The following is a 6,420-nucleotide window of genomic DNA, read 5'->3' on the forward strand; positions in this document are numbered from 1 at the left end:
AAAACAGAAACATACCATATATTATGCTAAGGGTAAAATATTTTTGGTGAATTGCAGACTTTTAATTTCACTTGTCTGAGGTAAAACAATATTCTGAAATACATGGGCATGCTTCTTACACTGATCTCATTAGAGGTCAGTGAAAAGTACCCATCTTGATTGAAGTTAGCTCAGATGTGGAGATTCATAGAATGAGGGTTCCAGGAAGAGAGAGTTAGGGGAAATCCCGTTTTCTTTCTGTAATTCATTCAATGTTGCCAAAGCTGGGGGTTCCCTACAAAGCCCATTTAGACTTTCCCTGCTTCAAAATAAGAGCAGTATCCTTAGCTCTAGCCAAGCATTTTTCTAATTCCTGCCTTTGATCACAAAGAAGAAAAAGCAGAGCTGTAAATGAATTAGTGGAGGTCAGTCACATCAGAGTTCATCACCTAGTGATTGCTGGTGAAGTAATATTGGAATTTTGGTTCCATGCGAAGACTTATAATGGGTTTCATCAGAAGTTTTCATTTTTTCTAAATCCTCCCGTACAAAATTTTCTGATTGGAAACTCCTCTGTATTTGTGTAAGATTGTCTCTAAAATTGTGGTTTAACTCATACAGGAAGTAAAACTCTTATGGCAAGACATAGTTTCATTTTAGAGGACCCCCAAAATCCCATGAATACTCTGGTGATGATTCTAGCCTAACCTTCAACATAAAATAATGAAGAGAACTTTTAAACTCTTTTATGAATTCCTAAACATTACTATTTATGTGGCGGAAGTTCTGTTTCCTATAATCTGCAATGCTGAAGTATCTCTATTCAATTCCCTTCCTTATCTGTTAAGTTTAATGTCTGTATACTAAAATTATAGGCTGTTGGGATTGGAGAGGAAAAATAGAGGTGATTTTCAGATTTCTTGTTCCATGGAAAAGGAAGCCAAGCTCAGAGAGATATGAGCTCCTCAGCCACAGCTGGTTAGGGGCAGCTGCCATTAGAACAGGGCAGATGCCTGGACTTCCAACTCAGTAGACCTTCTGTTACACCCCAAAATGTGTTACATGGGAAGAGAAAGATTACTTTTAAGAAAAAGCAAGATAATTTTGAAGAAGAACGAGAGGAAGAGGCATGAACTTGTCCTAACAATATCAAATAATATTTTAAAGGTATACCAGTTAAAGCAGTGCGTGGCTGGTGCCAGTAGAGGTCAGTCAAGGGATCTCTGATGAGAATAAAGAGCCCGGAAACAGGTCCATGTTTACATGGGAACTTGATTTTTGACAGATACGGCAAGTTCTATGGGGAAAACAATATGTACTACCTTATACCCTTCCCCAAAAACAAAGGGATTAAAGACCTAAATATGAAAACAAAACTTCTAAATGAGAATCTATAAGGTTATTTTCATGGTTTTGCAAATGGGAAGGATTTCTTTAAAGCAAGACACAAAAGCAGACACAGGAAAAAATGACGCATAAAATCATGGCTTCTATAGAACAATAGACACTGTAAAAGAACAAGCTACAGACAGGAAGGAAATGTTTGCAATGCTTATAACTGTCAAAGGATTAGTATCTGGAATACTTTAAAAAAACAAAATAACCTCATACAAAAGTCATTGAGAAAATGACAGCCATGCATTAGAACAGCAATTCTAAAACTTTTGGTCTCAAGATCCCTTTACACTCTTCAAAAGTGAGAACCCCAAAGAGTTTTCATGTATGTGGGTTAAATCTATTGATATTTTCTGTTAGAATTTAAAAGTTATATTAAGAAAAACATTAAGAAGAATGATTAGTTTTCAAAACAAAAACTTAACGAGAAGAGTGGCGTTGTTCTACATTTTTACAAATCTCTTTAACATTTAGCTTAATAAAAGATAGCTGGCCTCTCATACCTGCTTCTGCAGTCTATTGCTGTGTGTTTTGGTTGAAGTATGTGAAGGAGAATATCAGCCTCACATAGATAGGTAATTGTTTAAAAAAAAGGGACCGGCCGGGTGTGGTGGCTCAAGCCTGTAATCCCAGCACTTTGGGAGGCGGAGACGGGTGGATCACGAGGTCAGAAGATCGAGACCATCCTGGCTAACACAGTGAAACCCCGTCTCTACTAAAAAATACAAAAAACTAGCTGGGCGAGGTGGCAGGCGCCTGTAGTCCCAGCTACTCGGGAGGCTGAGGCAGGAGAATGGCGTAAAGCCGGGAGGGGGAGCTTGCAGTGAGCCGAGATCCGGCCACTGCACTCCAGCCTGGGCGACAGAGCGAGACTCCGTCTCAAAAAAAAAAACAGCAACAACAACAAAAAAAGGGACCTTGCAGACCCACTGAATGGGTCTCAGGGGACCCCTAGGGTCCTTGGACCACACTTAAAATTGCTGTATTGGAAAAATGGATGAACTATATGAACAGAAAAAGCCTGAATAGTAAAAAAAAAAAAAAAAAAAATTGTGGAAAGATTATTACTGTCCTGATAATCAGTGAAATGTGACCTGATTTTTTCATGCTTTCAGATTAGCAAAAGGTAAAAAGTCACAAGATCTAGTGTTGGTAAGAATGGAGCAATAGGAACACGTTCACTTCTTTTGGAGTAAAAACAGGTTCAATTTGATGATGTCTAAGAAAGTGAGGTTTGCATACTCTATGACCCAACAATTCTAGGTATACACTTAAGAGTCTCACTTCCCAAAGTGTGGGCCACAGAGCAGCAGCATGGGCTTCACCTGGACGCTTGCAACTCTCAGGTCCTGACGTGGACTTGCTGCACCAGACTCGGTGGTTAAGATTTCTTAGGTGACTCATGCTCATGAAACCTTGAGAAGCAATCTTCTAGAGAACCATGTACACGTGTATGAGGAAATGTACAAGAAGGCTCACAGCTGAATTGTTTGTTTCCAAGAAAAGTTGGAAATAACCTAAATGCTCATGAGCAAGAAAATGGGTAAGTAAATTGTGGCCTATTTATAGATGGTAAACAATTGAGCAGTTAAAATGAATGAACTTGATCTGTAATGTGGGTGGCCCTTGAAAAAATAGTGAATGAAAATAAGCTGTCACAGGAGATGAAATGCATGCCATTTATACAGTTTTTTAAGAAACTATGTTGATTGTTATTTATAGAGAGAAAGTATAGAAACATAATGAGAAAGCAGTTGCCTTGAACTCAGAGGAGAGTAGAACTGCTTGTGGCTGCAAAAGGGGTCTCTTCTGTTTGTTTCTTTTTTTTTTTTTCCAAAAATCCGAAGGAAGATGTAAGCATTTGTTAAATTCTGGATGGTGGGTCCCTGGAGATTTGTTACTCTGGTTCTAACAAAATACTTCAAGTATCAAGAAAAGTACAGATCAGTGTCTCACTTTGCTAGCAGAATATACACTTGTATGAAGGGGAAGATGAAAGGATTTAAGTTCTACTTTTTATTTCTGGCATACTCCTTAAGCACACTGGCAGAGGCTATGGTCTCTCAATATTCATCCTCCCTTTTAGAACTCTGATTTTAGGCCGGGCGCGGTGGCTCAAGCCTGTAATCCCAGCACTTTGGGAGGCCGAGGCGGGCAGATCACGAGGTCAGGAGATCGAGACCATCCTGGCTAACATGGTGAAACCCCGTCTCTACTGAAAATACAAAAAACTAGCCGGGCGTGGTGGCGGGCGCCTGTAGTCCCAGCTACTCGGAGGCTGAGGCAGGAGAATGGCCTGAACCTGGGAGGCGGAGCTTGCAGTGAGCCGAGATCGCGCCACTGCACTCCAGCCTGGGTGACACAGCGCGAGACTCCGTCTCAAAAAAAAAAAATAAATAAAAAAAAAAAAATAAAAATAAAAAAAAATAAAATAGAACTCTGATTTTCAGATAAGTGCAAGGCCACCCAGAATATAAGGATTACCTTCCCAGCCTCACTTGCAGTCAATCAGATCTGGCCAGTGATCTGAGCAACTTTGAGACATGTCCTTAAAGATAGGGGCATGTCTTTATTCCTTCTGCCAGCCAAAATGAAGAGGTAATGGCTGGAGCTCTGGTCCCTATCCGAGATCATGAAACCACAGAGGGCACAGCAACAAAAGCATAGGAGCTTCTACCCTTGACACCTCAGAGGGACCCTAGGAGCCCCGGATTGTCTACCTCTGCACTGGAAAGAAGAAAGCTTCTATGTTTCTGAAGCCACTGCCATTTTGATCTGTCACAGGTAATAAATCCTGACTGATTCATGTTTCCACATGTGTACAGTTAGCTAAGTGAGAGGTCTAGTTTAAACAGGGGCAAGGGCATGTGGTCATTTAACTCTCAGATCTTGCATTGATTTCCAGTCCTGTGTTAACATGAATTTAAGCCAGTCATTTAAACTCATTGAACAATTTTTTTTTAAAATCTGTAAAATAGAGGTGAGACCAATCTGGCACAATTGTGAAGATTAGCGTCTTAAATGTGTGCATGGTGCTTGGCATGTAGTAGGCATTCAATAACTGTTAGTTTTTGTTTACTTCCAAAGTCTCACAGTATTCTTACTTCATTTAACTGTTCACTTTGTTTTCTGAAAGAATCGCAACAACGGAGTAATCCAGAGAGGTATCAATGATTAAATTGATCCTGTACTGTATTTTTTTTTTTTTTTTTTTTTTTTTGAGACACAGTCTCACTCTGTTGCCCAGGCTGGAGTGCAGTGGCATGATCTTGGCTCACTGCAACCTCCACCTCCCAGGTTCAAGTGATACTCCTGCCTCAATCTCCCGAGTAGCTGGGACTACAGGCACGCCACCATGCCCAGCTAATTTTTGTAGACGGTTCCACCATGTTGGCCAGGCTGGTCTTGAACTCCTGGCCTCAAGTGATCCACCCACCTTGACCTCCCAAAGTGCTGGGATTACAGGCCTGAGCCACCATGGCTGGCCCTGTACTGTATTTTTTAAAAGATACTGTTACATATATGAAATTCTTTCTGCCTCAAATGGAAGAAAAATTTTAAAGGCTAAAGTTAGAAGCTGTCTTGAGGATCAGTGATCCTTAATTACATTAGAAGACTCAGTACATTTTTACAGATAATTACTTTGCTGTTAAAACTAGTTAGAGGGCCCCACATCAGTGATGTCCTTTTAGATACCATATGCCTTCTGAAAATAGAAAAGGGTCGAATTATTCTTTGCACTGCAAATCATTTGAATGTTACTTAGGGAAAATTTCTAACCATTTCTGAAATTGAAAAGGTCATAGAAACAGCATTTAGAAAAAGTGGTAGTTTATAGCTCTCTTTGCTTATTTCCAAATTAAATAAGAACTCATACTTTTGTGAGTCCAAAGGTTACAGTTGTCTCAGCATATTGTGAAGCTGAATTCCCAACAGCTCCATCCAACAATGGAATCGGTATCAGGATGTGGTAAGCTCCCTGTACCAGCGAGTGTACAGTCAGAGACTGGCCAGTCCTCTGTTAAAACACTGGAGAAGATGTGACAGCAGCTGTTGTGGCCAGTAGATTGTCTACCTGTAGTTGCAGAGAAGCCCAAGAGTTTGATGATGAGGCAGCAGATTTGAAATCTTTCCTTTTTTTTTTTGGAGACAAGATCTCACTCTGTCACCCAGGCTGGAGTGCAGTGGTGCGATCTTGGCTCACTGCATCCTCTGCCTCGGTTCAAGCGATTCTCAAGCCTCAGCCTCCTGAGTATCTGGGATTACAGGTGCATGCCATCATGCCTGGCTAGTTTTTTTTTTTTGTTTGTTTGTTTGTTTTTTGGTATTTTTTGGTAGAGACGGAGTTCCACCATGTTGGCTAGGCTGGTCTCAAACTCCTCATGTCAAGTGATCTGCCTCAGCCTCCCAAAGTGCTAGGATTACTGGTGTGAACCACCACGACCGACCCCTTTCTACTTTTCTGACGTAGGCTTTTATTGCTATAAAACCTGTCTCTTAGTACTGCTTTTGATGTATCCTATAGGTTTTGGTATTTTGCATTTCCATTTTCATTTGTTTAAATTTTTAAAAAGGTTATTTAAGGGCATGTTGCTTAATTTCCATGTGTTTGTATAGTTTCCCAAATTCCTCTTGTTACTAATTTCTAGTTTTATTCTGTTATGGTCTGAGAAGACATTTGATATTGTTTCAATTTTTAAATTATTTTTATTTATTTATTTATTTACTTTTTTTGTGGCCTAACATACTAGGGAACCTTAAAAAGTTTGTGGAAAAAAATGGAATTAAAAGATTTTTTAAAATGTAAACTATATTTCTCAAAATAAGCTCATTCCTGGCCAGGCGCGGTGGCTCACGCCTATAATCCCAACACTTTGGGAGGCCAAGGCAGGCGGGTCACTCAGGCCAGGAGTACGAGAACAGCCTGGCCAACATGGCAAAACCCCATCTCTTCTAAAAACATGGAAATTAGCTGGTTGTGGTTCTGTGCACCTGTGGTCCCAGCTACTTGGGAGGCTGAGGCAGGAGAACCACTTGAACCTGGGA

Source organism: Theropithecus gelada, chromosome 6 (assembly GCF_003255815.1).
Source record: "Theropithecus gelada isolate Dixy chromosome 6, Tgel_1.0, whole genome shotgun sequence".
Taxonomy (NCBI): domain Eukaryota; kingdom Metazoa; phylum Chordata; class Mammalia; order Primates; family Cercopithecidae; genus Theropithecus; species Theropithecus gelada.